General features: G+C 39.0%; 1 pseudogene; it reads left to right on the top strand.

The window, feature by feature from the left end:
* Positions 1-14447: 14447 nt before the first annotated feature.
* LOC123797020 (mediator of RNA polymerase II transcription subunit 7-like) lies at positions 14448-15145 on the top strand (annotated as a pseudogene).
* The last annotated feature ends 630 nt before the right edge of the window (positions 15146-15775 follow it).

Below are 15775 nucleotides of genomic sequence, written 5' to 3'. Positions count from 1 at the left end.
ATTTAAGGAATAGCAATTAGTTATGCAAAGCTGGAATATAGTACAGATGGGGAGGGAAGAAGAGAGTGTCTGGGGATAAAGCTTGTCTGGGTTGTAAAAGGCCTTGCGTTCAATATTAAAGATACTAGATGTTGAATATTAGTCAATGGGCAATGAGGAAAATACAGCCCTGTAAGAAGTGGTTTTGCTTATTTAGGATAAGGTTTTTCTTGAATCCATGCTCAGCTTTACAAATGTAAGTTATCAATGCACAAATATGTTGAGATATATTTTTAAGTCTTAAAAAAGAAGGGAGTGAACTTCAGCATGGACATAGTAAATCCACACTCCTGACAAATAGTCACTTGTAAGTAAGATGCCAAACACTTAAAAAATACGGAGACAGTTCTTGCTTCCATCCTGTAATTGTTCTCATAGCGGAATAGAGAATTTTGAGAACGTATAGCTAGCAGTTAAACAAAATTACAAAAATTATTTTTTAAAGATTTTATTTATTTATTTGTCAGAGAGAGAGAGAGAGGGAGAAAGAGAGAGGGAGAGGTAGGCAGAGGGAGAAGCAGGCTCCCTGCTGAGCAAGCAGCCAGACATGGGACTTGTTCCCAGGACCTTGGGATCATGAACTGAGCGGAAGGCAGATGCTTAACTGACTGAGCCATCCAGGCATCCCTAAATAAAATTATTTTAGTAAGTCTCACTTCCAAAAGATTCTATTCAGAATATAAGTGCAAATGACTGTTGGGCCAATTCTATATCACAACAAATGTTTATAAAAGAAAGCAGCAAGTTTGTTTTGTTTTGGTTTTGTCTTTCTGCTGTATTTGTCCACAATAGAACATATGATATTAGGACTAAGTGATCTTTGATATTTTCTAAATCTACAATCCAAAGATTTTGGAAATGGCTATTTTCATCATTCCTTACAGGATAGCACAGCAGGAGTGGGTTTGCATGCTTAGCTAGGGGAATACACGTATCCATTCCACACTTTGATTTCCAGTTTTGCGGTGGCCTGAAGATTGTTCATGAGAACTCCAGCAAATTGTAAATGCCAAAGTGTTTCTGTTGATAAACTATACACCAGGCTGTTAACAAAAACAAAAACAAAAAAACCACAACAAAAAAACCCCAAATAAGTCATACAGTATGAATTGCAAGATCTAAACATATCACAAATCAATATGGCTTTAAACTATTCAAAAATGATAAAATATAGTAGATATTGGAGTATTGACCATTGAGGAGTTCAGATCTGTTGCCCGCCTTCTGAAACTTTGCACTGAAATAAGCTGAATCATGTATAATCTGGGAAAATATTTTTCTTTTTTAGCTCTTCACTCAAACTGTTCTAAATGGAACACCCTTTCCACACATTTCCCCCCCATACTTTACACACATGGGCCTTCAGTTCTCAGATAAAAAGTTACTTCCTCATCAAAGTCTTCTTTGACTTCCCATTTGACCCAGGGTCTTGCTAGTATCTCTCATTGAATCGTGATCTCCTCTTTCATAGCACTTCTCATAGTGGGTTGTATGTGCTATGTTTCTGTGGTGTTTGTTGGTTTTATGACATTTAAAAAATAGTTATTTTTCCCACTCCCTTGTTGCTCCCCGAGGACAATCCTGTATCCTTTAGCAATCACTCCCTTTACCCCATTCTCCCTAAGCAACCACTGATCTACTTTCTGTCTGTATTGATTTCCCCATTCTGGACTTTCACATGAGTGGAATCAGATAGCATGAAATCTTTTGTGACTGGCTTCTTTTACTTAGCACAAGCTAAGTAAAGCTTCATTCATGCTAGAGTGTATTTCAGTACTTCATTCCTTCCCATGATCAATTAATATTCCCTTGTATGGCTATACCGTATTTCATCCATGTGTGTGTGTTGACAGACATTTTGATTGTTTCCAATTTTGGGCTATTTTGAATAACGCTGCTATGAATAGCCATGTACAAATTTTTGGTGTCGACATGTTTTCATTTCATACATTGAGGGGTGGAATTTCTAGATCATCTGATAATTCCATGATTAATTGTTTGAGGAGATGCCAGACTGTTTTCCAAAGTGGCTGCACCATTTCGTATTTCCATCAGCCGAGTATGAGTATTCTGATTTCCTCCCATCCTTAGCAACATTTGCTGTTCTCCGACTTTTTGATCTAGCCATTCTAGTGAGTGCAAAGTCATATGTCGTTGTGGTTTTGATTTGCATTTCCCTGATGATGAGTGATGTTGAGCACCTTTTCATGTGCTTCTGACCATTTGTAATTCCTACTTGAAGGAATTCAGATTCTTTGCTCTTTAGGTAATTTTTTAAATGTTGTTGAATTGCTCCGATCCAGATTCTTGGCAACAGTCACTCACTCATATACCATAAAGTGAATCTCTTAAACTGTCTCTGTCTCCATTTTTTTTCATCCTTCAGGTGGCAGTGAGGATTCCTATCCCTCTCAAACAGTTGTTTGAAATACCAGGCAAGACAGTATATATAAAGGTACTTTATAAATCATAAAAAGATGAGAAATCTAGGCTATTAAAAGGGCTATCGAAGTGACACATATATAGGGCAGGGTTTTTTTCCTTGGAAAAATTTGAAACTTCTGTATCAAAGTACAATAAATTGTAAACATGAAGACACATTATTTCAATAATAAAGTCATCAAAATGGTTATATCCTATCAACATTAGGAATCAGAAAAGATTTTTAAATGGTTTATTTGAAATGCTTTTATGTTTACAAAAGTTGCAAAGATAACAGTGTTCCTTATTACCTTTCATTCGGTTTCTTTCTAGTGTTAATATCCAACACAATCATAGTATAATGACCAAAGCCAGGAAATGAACGCTGGTACAATATCAACTAAACTCCAGACATTTTCTTTAGTATCCCACCCTATTTCTGTTTCAGGGTTCGGTCCAGAATCCATGTTGCATTAAGTCATCAGGCTTTCTTGGCCTCCTGTAACCTGTGACAGTTTCTCAGTCTCTCCTTGTCTTGCACAACCTTGATGGTTTTGAGGAGTACTGGTCAGATATTTTGTAGAAAGCCCTTCAATTTGGGTTTGTCTGACATTTACACACAATTAATCTGGAGTTATGGATTTTACAGTTAAATACTACAGAGATGTAATGTGCTTCTCCTCCTATTATATCAGAGCTTAGATGATATCAATATGTTTTATTACTGATGACGTTAACCTTGGTTAATTGGTTAAGGTAGAGAAGTTTTAATGTTTAAAAATATTCACCCTCCACAGTCTTGCCAAGAAAGGATTATATCCCAAATACGTTTCCCTAAACTCACTAATAAAATGAGTGCAGTAGCTGCTATTCCCCTGTACAAAATTAAAATAAGGAACAAAAGAGAAGGAAGAGAGAGTAGAGAGGGAGGGCAGGGGACAGAAACTTGGATCTGGGTTCCAGGGAGATCCCACCCCATTAATATGCTGGCCGTTGGGCCCAAGGGAGTATACAGCTCAAATGAAAGGGAAGTCATGTAGAACAGCCATGGTCTTGAACAAGCTGTTTTTGAAAGATAAGGCTGGAACCGAAGGTCTTCCCGGAAAATAAAACAGGCCTATAGTTTTTTTCTCCTTCCAGAACTTGGTCTCTCTCCCTACCACGTTTTATCAATGTGCGTCAGCTTGCAGAGCTTTAGGCACGAATGCATCCTTAGAGCAAGCATTTGATGCTCTTTTTAACTTCTACTGGCACCTGATACCTGCCAGGCTCTCTACACGTGCTAATCATAGTCCTTAAAACAGTCCAGCAAGGTCAGTTTGTTTCTTTTTATCATTGCACACAAATGGGAAAACCAAGAAACGAAGTGACTTCCAAAGTCTCGCATCATTTAGAAAATTCCAGGACCCAAATTAAAATGCCAGTCGGTCTGACTCTGAAACTGTTGTTCTTTTTCTTGGGCTAACTGATTTCTCTGCTACCTACTCTCTCGGTTATTACTCACATTCTAGAAAAAATGCTCCCCTTCCTAGAAATATAGACAAGGGTATATGTCTATATGCATATGTATGTATACTTATGTTCATTTTTAGTTTTTAAATTATAAAAGCTATAAACAAATGTGTCCTTTTAAAAATGATTCATACCACATGGAACCACATACAATAAAAATGAGCATCTACCCATTCACTTCCACTCCCATAACAATAGTTTGGTGTTCATCTTTCTGGTCTCCTTCTATGTATTTATATATCAATATGTTTTTATATACATATATCTTATTTTTTAAATGTCAGCATCACAATATAATATACTTTTATTAAAAACTTAACCTTATGTCCTGTAATATGAGTTTTACCTCTTTTTTAAAAATTTATTTTTATGTTTTTTTAATTGAAGCATAGTTGACACGCAATGGTACCTTAGTTTCAGGTGTACAACATAGGGATTCAACAACTCGCTATGTTATGTGGGGCTCACCCCAAGTGTAGCTCCCGTCTGTCACCACGCAACACTATTACAATACCATTGACTATTCTCTCTTATCTCTTTATTTCTTAAGATGGTAAAAAATATTTCATAGTATAGATGAACCACATGTTTTGCTGTTTCAACAGAGGATCACTAACGATTCTTATTGGAAGACTACAACTGTGAAGATAAAAAGTATACTCTGAAACTTCAGCATTATAACCAGCTGGGAAAGGAGATGCTTGAAAGCATTTTGGAGCATGTAGTATATAGATCAGTTCTTAGTACCTCAGGCTTTGAATCCAGCCTGCCTGGCTTCTTACCCCAGCTGCAAAGTTTACTTGGTATGGGAACTTGGGTAAGTCTAATTCTGTGATTGGTTTTGTTCTGTGAAAAGTGGGGATTAATAATTACTTCATAGAGTCATAATGAAGTTATAGTGAGGGTTCTAAAAGTAGTGCCTATGAAATACTCAGAACAAAGCCTGGGGGGTGCCTGGCGGGCTCAGTCAGTTAAGTGTCCAACTCTTGGTATCAGCTCCGGTCACGATCTCAGGGTTGTGAGATTGAGTTCGCATCACTCTCCATGCAGGGCTTGGAGCCTGCTTAAGATTCTCTCTCCCCCTCTCCCTCTGTTCCTTGACCCACCGCCCTTTCTTAAAAAACAAAACAAAACAAAGCCTGGGACCTAATATGGGCACAATAAATGTAACTATTGTTCTTATTGTCATTTTTGGTCACACACATCCAAGACTCTTTTTACTTCAAAGGATTTTCTTTTCTTTTCTTTTCTTTTCTTTCTTTCTTTCTTTCTTTCTTTCTTTCTTTCTTTCTTTCTTTCTTTCTTTCTCTTTCTTTCTTTTTCTTTTAAAAAGATTCTGTTTATTTGTCAGAGAGAGAGAGAGAGCGCCCGCGTGCGCGCACAAGCAGGGGGAGGGGCAGAGACAGAAGGGGAAGCAGACTCCCGCTGAGCAGGAAGCCCGATGCGGGACTTGATCTCAGGACCCTGGTATCATGACCTGAACGGAAGGTAGATGCTCAACTGACTGAGCCACCTGGGTGTCCCTCAAGGGAATTTTTAAATAAATACCTTGCTTCCCACTGTGGAAACTCAAGTTGGGATGGATATTTCCTATTCTCCCCAACCCCTCTTTGGCAGTTTAAGCCTGTGGCCCAGGCTTTATCAATTGGGTCCTCATAACTGGAATTAAATAATTTGGCAACAGTTATGCAAAATGCACAGGAATTGACACCCTGGAGGCTGGTTGTGAACAGTAATAATGGTGGCTTTCTAACTAGAATAAACTAGAATGTTCCCGTGCTGTCCTTTGCCTGTGAATCAGCTTGCCTTCTTGGGGCTTGTTTTCTGACCTTTAGTCTCCAGCCTTCTGTTAGCTTTGTGAGCTGCTAAATGCTCTCTGAATCTTATTTTCTCCTTGAAAAAGATTTAGTTTCTGTAGTTTGCAACCAAGAAACTTGATGGTTCCACATCCTCTTTATACCCTGCTTTAATCTCACTATTCACTCAAACCATTTACTGAAGACTTCTTATGTATTGACAGTAAAGCAAGAGCCTGTGATACTGCTTCTCCTTAACATATTCACACTCACATTAGGATACCCTGACCAAAGTGCAATGGAGGTTTGGACCTGTCACTGGATTCAGGGCATTTTTACAAGTCGGGATCATGAGACTGCTTACCTACAAACACACACGCTTCTAGAGGAACAAAGTCGCTTTAAGCTAACCAAGAAATGAAGTGGCTACTTATCAACGTTTCTAAGAGGTTTTTGAATTCAACATTTTTTTTCACTCAACCATTTTGCATGTGGGAAAACCATTTCAGCAGGTGTTGTCTGGGTATAATAACTTGGCAGTTTCTGTTCATGTTTGAATTTTTATGGGAGCTCCTTAACAAACTGGCATTGGAGTATTCTTTTGGCAAAGGCAGTCTCTTTATTTCCAATGAACGGCTCCTGCCTGATGCCATACCCCAGCCTAAGACTCTGACCCTCTGATCCGATGCAAACCAACTTCTCATCTACTAACAGGACGCTTCAGGTTAAATCTCCTTATATGATTTTATTTTTTATCTCAGCTCCCAGCTTTAAAGATTAGCTCACTTAACATCTGGCTTTCCAGGAACTACTTGACCCATTTATTAGGACACTTTGTGATCTGAAGCTCTTGACTGTCCATGACTTCTTGATTCTTAGCTCTGCTACATTTTGATTCTTCTTCACATCAGTGAATTTGTAAATGCTGCTGCTGCTATGGAAATGATGCCACACACTGACCAACAGAAAATGATTGTGCCGAAGGTGTTCTGATACCAGCTTCTAGTTTGCAGCCCCTGCACTTCTGCCCATCAGGTTCGAGCCAGCCAGTTTAATAAAAGACTTTTTTTTTTTTAAGATTTTATTTATTTATTTATCTGACAGAGAGAGACAGCCAGCCAGAGAGGGAACACAAGCAGGGGGAGTGGGAGAGGAAGAAGCAGGCTCCCAGCGGAGAAGCCCGATGTGGGACTCGATCCTGGAACGCCAGGATCACGCCCTGAGCCGAAGGCAGCCGCCTAACGACTGCGCTACCCAGGCACCCCACAAAAGCTGTTTTAAGCAACATATTTCCTGATGTTGAATATACTTGATAAATATGGGTGTTTTTTTTTTTAAGATTTTTAAAGATTTATTTATTTATTTAATTTATCATCTTTTCACCCATAAGGATCTTTTTCCTTTGGGAGGTTTATTGCTCCTTGAGAGTTTTGGGGCACTCTAAAACTGTGTAGAATTATAAATATGAAGCTTATATTCTTCTATTTTCCAAATTTTCTGAGACTATTTTTTTACAGTGATTATTTTTACAGTAATAAAGAAACTAAAGACATTGTTTTAAAATATTGATGGGTTATAGAGATAAGGGATATAAAAGTTAAAATCGTTGCAAACTGTAGCTCAAAAGGACTTTTTCTCATTAATGCAAAAGATAAAAGGCCTTAGAACTTAAAGCTTGAAGCCAAGTAAAAATAGTTTAAAAGCTTGATGTACTTTATCTAGCTTAAGGATGCTTCTAACTTTGGAACAATTCTGTGCCTTAAAGTATATCTTGAGTCATTATCTAATTTCTAGTCCTGTAACAAAATTCACCTGCTATACAAGTTGGTAAACACATGAAGTTAGAATTTAATATTTAGACAGAGAAATAAAGAAAGAAATTGTTTTCAGTTCATTAATACATTGATGACAGACCTCTTCAGTTTCAATGTAACTGAATCAACATTAATAAAACGATAGATGGCATTAGCTCAGAAAAATAGATCTGTATCAACTTCTGTACTTTTATGTAGGCAAATGGAATATCAACCTAATGGAAAGCTTTTTCGGATTTTGAGCAAATCTCTGTTTGGCTTCAAGTACTTGGGGAAAAGAACAGAAGAGTGATGTAGAAAATTGAAATGTTCCTAAATAATTTACAAGTCAGATAAAAATCAGACAGTGAACACAGACTTGGCATATAAAGACTGTTTTTTATATGTACTATTTGTGAAAACTTTAAAAGTCCATTTGTAAGACTTATGACTAGCAAATGGATATTCATGAATTGATCCTTTCTCAACCATGGAAGATCTACGGTTATCTCCAATTTGAGCTGAAATTTAAGAGGCTAAATATATTGTTATCATATAATCTAGGAATCCTACTTCTGGATATAAACCCAAAAGAAATGAAAGCAGGGACTAGAACAAATACTTGTGTATTAATGTTCATAGCAGCATTATTCACAGTACCAAAAGATAGAAACAACCAAATATGTGGATAAATATAATGGATAAATGTATAAACAAAATAAACATAACCTTAAGAAAGAATAAAATTCTGACAGATGCTACGACATGGACGAACCTTGAGCACATCATGCTAAGTGAAATAAAGCAGAAACAGAAGGACCACTACTGTGTGATTCCATTTGTAATATGTATCAATCTGCTTTGGAGATCCAGAATTAATATTGGATTGATGTATCAATGGATAATGGAAACTGGGATCCATTTTTATTAATTCTTTCATATATGGATGCTGTGACTGTTTTGATTGGAAACAAACAACTGAACCAAAAATTGGTCAGTGTAGCATTTTCAGCTACATTCATATTGAAACAAAAAACCATCAAAGATCAGATGTTCAGTGAGCTAATCTTTAAAGCTGGGAGCTGAGATAAAAATAAAATCATATAAGGAGATTTAACCTGAAGCTTCCTGTTAGTAGACGAGAAGTTGGTTTGCATCGGATCAGAGGGTCAGAGTCTTAGGCTGTGGTATGGCATCAGGCAGGAGCCGTTCATTGGAAATAAAGAGATTGCCTTCGCCAAAAGAAGAATCCCAGGCCAGTTTGATAAGGAGTTCCCATAAAAATTCAAACATGAACAGAAACTGCCAAGTTATTATACCCGGACAACACCTGCTGAAATGATTTTCCCTCTAATTTCCACAGAGCCAAGCTCTATATGGTCATCCCTTTAAAAGGCCAGGGTTCCATTGCGTCTCTTCCTGACCATGTGGCCAAGCCATTGACCACTGCCCTTGAGTCAGTAAAAACCCAAACATAGGGGCTTTCCCCACTATTTGGTTCTTCCATCACTGCTAGGAAAACCCAGGATTTCACCCCTAGGATCACCCAAGCTGATCTTTCTTATCTTCTTTGATCAGAGTGGTGGATTTACAAACAGGATGCTATTGTCCATTCACTTTGGAACTGTCTTCCACAAACCGAGCAGCTGTCAGTCAGTTAAAGGCTGTTTATAGACATTGCCTAAGGGACCATGGAATCCAGCAGCTCCTCACACGGTTCTAGAGTCCATCCCAGAGGAAAAGAGGCTCCCTGCCCAGAGTGTCTCTCTTGCATTCTCCCAATAACAAGATCCTGTTTAAACTATTTCCATATTGTTATGGAACTTTTCTGGATACCACCATCGCCATTAGTGCGTTTCTCTGACATCATCCACTGATTTCAAGTTTCAAAATCACTTTATGTTCTTCAGTCACCGGGGTAGCTTCAATTAACGTCTGATAGCAAGCTCGTAAATGCCATTCAAGTGGAAATTCCCGACCTCGAAGCCCAGTGGCCATTGCGGGAAGGTGCTCCTGGCCTTCGCTCTAAACCTCAGTCTAGGTCCCACAGAAGGGATCACACAGAGACTTTGTCTCCACCCTTGCTCCAGCTATGATTCCACACTCGGTGGGCTTGCGTAGTCTTACCAATTCTCATTTAGCTTGTCCAATAAACATCACTTGAAAGGCTAATTTACATGCCTTCTGTTTTACAGTACTTGAGGGGACAAATATTCTCCAATCAGATACAATGTCCATCCCCATAATCCAATCAGGTGTAAGATACACAATCACTTCACATAAAGCCAGTTCAAATACGTCAGTTCTCCTACAAACTTTTACCTTAATTCCGTCAGCCTCATATTCTTAGCCACAGCCTCCTTTAGGACTTCAAAAGTTTCTGGTTTTACCATACGAGGTCAGAGAACTGCTGCCCCTTATGACATAATGTCCATTCCCATAAGACATTCAGCCAAAGGACACACAACTTCTTTATATAAAGCTTGTTAGGGGCACCTGGGTGGCTCAGTCGTTAAGCGTTTGCCTTTGGCTCAGGGCGTGATCCCGGCGTTCTGGGATCGAGGCCCACATCAGGCTCCTCTGATGGGAGCCTGCTTCTTTCTCTCCCAGTCCCCCTGCTTGTGTTCCCTCTCTCGCTGGCTGTCTCTCTCTCTGTGTCAAATAAATAAATAAAAATCTTAAAAAAAAAAAAAAGCTTGTTAAACATTCCAGCTTTCAGAATCCTATCAATCATGATATTCTCGTGTTCTCTCAGTCTAATTGTAGTCGTGGGCAGGGCTTCACCCGGCCACCATTTGGACGTCCGTATCAAGGAGTCCTGGAACCTTCTCTTCTCTACCCCATGAACCATTTTACCCATTATTGTGCAAAAGGCTTTGAGTCCCCAGTGTGGGGTTGAGCCGAGAGATTCTGGCCTTATTTTCAATCCTTAACTTAATTAATCTGCCTGTTCACTGATCCAAGTGATTCTTGGTCAAATTTTTTATATTAATTTCCACCTTCAAACTTTTAAAATTTCTTCAAACAGGGATAAATAGAGCTGACTTATTTGGGGTCTTTTGACGCCAGGAGACCAGCAGGAAGTAGCTTTGGCAGCACTGTATTAAAACCTTTGCATTAACCCCATTAGTGTCTGTTTTATTTATTCCGGATGTCAATGCTCCCTTCACTCCCTAGAACACAATCTCTCTTTGCCTGGTAAACAACCTCTCTCACACCCTTGAGTATTAAATATGGTTTTCTTTGTGAAATCTCTCCAGAATTCCTAAAGTTAGTTACCCCTCTCTCTGTTTCTAAGCACGCCCCCTCATTTATATTTCACATTTTAATATCATTAACTGACAATAAACCCTGTCTTTCTTTCAGGACATGAGCAATACGAGGGCAGGAACTAGACGTCATTTCTCCTTGGTCCACAGCCCAGACCATACTGTCTGCTTATAGTGTTGGTTGAATTAATGTTTAGTGACATGAAGAGAGGAGGAGGGAAGGACGAAATAAAATGCTAATAAATGTAAAACGTAGAGAGAACACAGTACCAAAAATGTTAGTGTGAGTGAGTATTATTGGATTCTTTATTGAGAATATTAGGTTATACTGTAGAGAGATTTCATGTTGGGACAGATTACATACAGCTGAAAGGATACAGAGACTACTGGTTAAAACACACGCACACACACACACTACATAGAAACATCTCTCTTTTTATAATTTTGTTCAGGGTGGGCTGTTCCTTTTAAGGTTGTTCTGGGCAATGTTGCTTAGAGTCAGTTTGCATCTTGGTAGATGACGAGAGCATCACACATGTCGGGACCAAGGGCAAGCAGCCCCAAAGTGTCCCACTTGGGCCTATGGACTATTTTGAATTAAAAGATAGTTAAGAAACAGCCGGTGCAAGACAAACACTCTGCCAGCCTCTTTGGCTTCCGAAAGCAGGAGGTAAGTCTCCCATGTGAAAGGAACTATTCCTGTACCAGGAGATAAAGAGACTTCTTTACTACCACAGATCAGGAATTCAGAGCTGAGAAGGCTGTGTTAACAAACCACGTACTTGTATTAATTACTACCTCAGCTCAAATGCTGTTTAGATGTTTTTACTGATCGCAGCTCCCAAATATAAGTTATCTTTGTTCTGTCAATTTCTCACAGATTTATTGTTTCTTTGTCTAAAATGTATAAAAACTGCATGCCTGGCCAATTTCCTTAGGTCTCAATTTCACTACTGGGCCTCTGTGCACACATAATTAAATTTTGTTTTTTATTCCTGTTAATCCGTCTCATGTTAATTCTTAGAGCAACCAGAAGAACCTGGAGGGTATAAGAATAATTTTCTTCCCCAACATGTGATGATTATATTAATTATGAAGTCCAAACCCTTTTATTTAAGTATGAAAGCACTGGGGCACAAGGGAGTTAAGTGACATACCCTATGTTCCTTATTCTTAAGATAATCTGATTCTGCGCAAAACTGGGAGACTCTTGATCTCCATCTTCTTTCGTAGTTCTTTCCAGAAAAAATTATAAAATCCTCACCCCCTAATATGATATAAAAAGAGGTTTAAAACATGATTGTTCCCAAGGGTTGAATTTATCTCAGTCTGGATGCCAAATTGTACATCTGGAGTTGAGCCTTGCAGTCTTCAAGCAATGTGTCCTATTTGTTTATTTTCACACTTGTGTAATGCTTTGACAAGAAAGTTGCAGCCAGAGGGTTTGCATTATTGGAAGAAAAGAGAAATTGAGTACAATTTGAAAGTGAAAAAAAATATCTTGAGAGTAGGAATTTGCTCTACGGTTTCTTGAGTCTTCATCATTGTTTGTAAATTGCCTGTTAATTGCCTAAAGTTAAAAAGCAATAAAATAAAAGGACTAGTAAACAGGAAGATATCTAGGTGAGTTGACAATAATTCCAAGCTTTTCTTTGGGCTGAGAGGGGAAAAATGAGAGAGAGAGAATTACATAGACATAGAGATAAAGACAGATAGATGGTGGAAGAAAGGGGAGGGTAGAGGACTGGGATGAGTTAGATCTGACACTCGTCTGCCTCTCCTATTGGCATTGACCCAACAACTGTATGCCATCTACTTTTCTGTGTACACAGACAGTGCCCCCTGGCCACAAGACTGTAAGCCTCCTACCTCGTGGTGCCCCATTCCCTGTGATCATAAATTACTACTCCTTACTTTTTTCTTTACTTTTCTTTTCTTTTCTTTTTTTTTTAAAGATTTTATTTATTCATTTGACAGAGATAGAGACAGCCAGCCAGAGAGGGAACACAAGCAGGGGGAGTGGGAGAGGAAGAAGCAGGCTCATAGCGGAGGAGCCTGATGTGGGGCTCGATCCCAGAACGCCGGGATCACGCCCTGAGCCGAAGACAGACCCTTAACCGCTGTGCCACCCAGGCGCCCCTACTCCTTACTTTCATCTGAACCTTTCAGTTCTGTAGATCAACTAATACCAATAAGAGATGATGCTTGGTAATAACAAGACTTATTAAGCTACTTTCATGTGGTCATAAATCTCTTTAAATGCTGCATTAGTAATTATTTTTTAAGGTTAAAGAGACGTCTATAATCAGCAGCTATTATTGATCAAATTAATCCATGAATGCATTGATGAATATAGTGGTCACTATGTGCCTGACATCATTCAGAAGATTACTTATAAAGCACGTGGGCCCTGCAGCAGTCTCAGCTCCTACGCTAGTGCTTGGCACAGAGTAAGGAAGCCACAAATATTGGTGGAGGGACTAAATTTGCATGCAAAAACTTGAGATTTTTTTTTTCACAATAGTGTCATTCAGGAAAAAAGAAAAGAAAGAACAGGAAAATGAACTAACAAGAGAAAGGGGAAATGCCAGAAAGGAGGCAGAGATAGATTGAGAAGATGATATTTTGGGAGAATGCACGGTCCACTCTTCAGCACATATCACTTTCCTGTTCCCAACACTATCTGCCCTGATACAAATTATTTGAAATTATTAAAATTCAAACTTAATAATTCAATTACTTTAAAATATGATTATTTAGAAATTTAATGGCTAATATTTTTAACAAGCTTTTTCCAATTTGCCTCTCATTCTTTACCTCATGAAGCTTTATCATTTGGATATTTAGAATTGCATAAGAAAATCTCCTGCTATAATTTGAATAAAACGCCTAACCGGTTTGAGTTGCAATAAAATTGTTTTCCTGTGGGCTTTGGTCACTATGCTCAGACCTAAGTTAGAGGAGGGAAGCACGGTAGATGAAGGAAAGAAGAAAGAGGGGTTTGATTTATTCTATAAAACATAAGCAACTGTTGAAAGTGGATTAACGCGATATTAAGGAAGTTAAGGACTGACTGCCATACACGGAATGATTCAGGAGGTGGAGGACAAGAATGAAAGCAGAGAGACCAGTTAGAGGTTATTGCAGGGACAGGCCAAGAGATGATAATGGTTTGGTGTAGGTTTATAGCAGCAGAAATGGGAAAAAATGGATTAAATGGTGAGTTATCTTGCAGGGAAAGCCAGCATGATTTACTGATAGACTGCTTGTGGCATGTGAGTAAAAGAAAGAAATTTTGGTTTTTATTTTTTTAAAGATTTAAAAAAAATTATTTGACAGAGATAGAGAGAGTGAGCACGAGCAGGCAGAGGCAGTGGGAGAAGCAGGTTCCCCGCTGAGCCGAGAGCCAGACGTGGGTCTCGATCCCAGGACCCTGGGATCATGACTTGAGCCAAAGGCAGCCGCTTAACCGATTGAGCCACCCAGGTGCCCCAAGAAAGGGATTTTTAAAAAGCATCAGTGGCTTCTTCCTGGAGGAGGAGGCCAGAAGTCGGTTGGTGGTGGCGGTCAACACAGTTGCCAGTGTAAATAGAGAGCTGGGGTTCTGTTCTTCCACAATGGGTGAGCCACAGCACGTGCGTGCCCTTTCACCCCCTCCGATGCAGTACGTCAAGGAGCATACAGAGGACAATATTCAGGAAGGCAACTGTCAAGCCTACACCTGCAATGAAGAGAGTTACATGATGTTTGGCATCAGTTCCAATGCGGCGATCTTATCATCTGCCCTGCAGACAGGACATCAAACAGCATCATCCTTGGCACTTTGGTCACGAGAATGAACTGAGAAAACTCATTATGTTTCTTTTTATTAATTTCTTAGACCTCTTAGGTATTTTGATAAGGAGTCCTGGGAATATAAAATGAGAAGAGAAAGCTAGAAGATTTTAAGGTGCTTTTTGTTGGTATGTAGCCCATTGAGAGAGACCCTGAGAGTCACAGGGAAGGTGCAGAAATGTTAATGCCTTGAAGTAGTTACGATGTTTCAAAAGCATCTGCAAGGGATCCTTGAGATGATTCACAAGTGTTTGGCTTCTTTGCCTGATGATTTGCCCCATGCAGAAGAAGGGATGAGAGTAACAACTGAAGCAATGGATGCTGGTGATAGAACTGGTCAGAATGAACGATAGAAAATGCAGCTCATAGGAGAGGCCAGAAGATAGAGAAAGATGCTGCTCTGTGTGTCCTAATTGATGCAATGAATCAGACAGTGAAGGATGTTTCTTTTTCTTCTTGCTTTTCTTTCTCCTTTGAGTAAATAGCATCCTATCTCAGTTAATTTGCTTTTGGACAGCCTTAAAAGAGTTATCACTAGAAGTCACGTAAATGGCTCGACTCTCCAACTTTACGAATCACGAGAAGTCACAGGCAGCAATTTCACTTTACAGCAAACAGGAAGACGAGGGCGCCTGCAGGAAGTGTAACCACCTTAAAAAGCAAGGTATTTGCAGCTATTGTGTGGAACGTTTCTGTTTTTGGAGTTGCAGTATCACATTGAAGATCTCCTCAAAAAAGAGCAAGCTTTCATCCTTGAAAAGTAGATTTGTATTTGTTTTCTGAATGGGAGATAAATAAAGGATATTGAGCTATATTAATGTGAAATTATGAAATCTTTAGATTTTCTTCACCTAAAAATTTGCTTACTCTCTGAAAAAGCAGTGTAACATGTTCAAAGAGGGGAACTCTGCAATCTTAAAACAGCAACTTTATCTTCCCTCATGTTGGCCCCTGCAAACACACTACCTTATCTTCTTGTCTCTATCCTGAGTGGGTCCCATAACTTTTTTCGGGTCACTCAGATAATAAGTCCTTTGGTTACTTTTAGTTGCATTCACATTAGCAATTAACTATACATTTCTTTTAAAGCTGAACTCGGATTTGTTTAAGG

The sequence above is a fragment of the Ursus americanus genome, chromosome 29 (assembly GCF_024610735.1).
Source record: "Ursus americanus isolate L20-20 chromosome 29, mUrsAme1.1.p, whole genome shotgun sequence".
NCBI lineage: Eukaryota > Metazoa > Chordata > Mammalia > Carnivora > Ursidae > Ursus > Ursus americanus.
The sequence above is the reverse complement of the archived record's forward strand: the minus strand, read 5'-3'. Positions and strand labels throughout refer to the sequence as shown.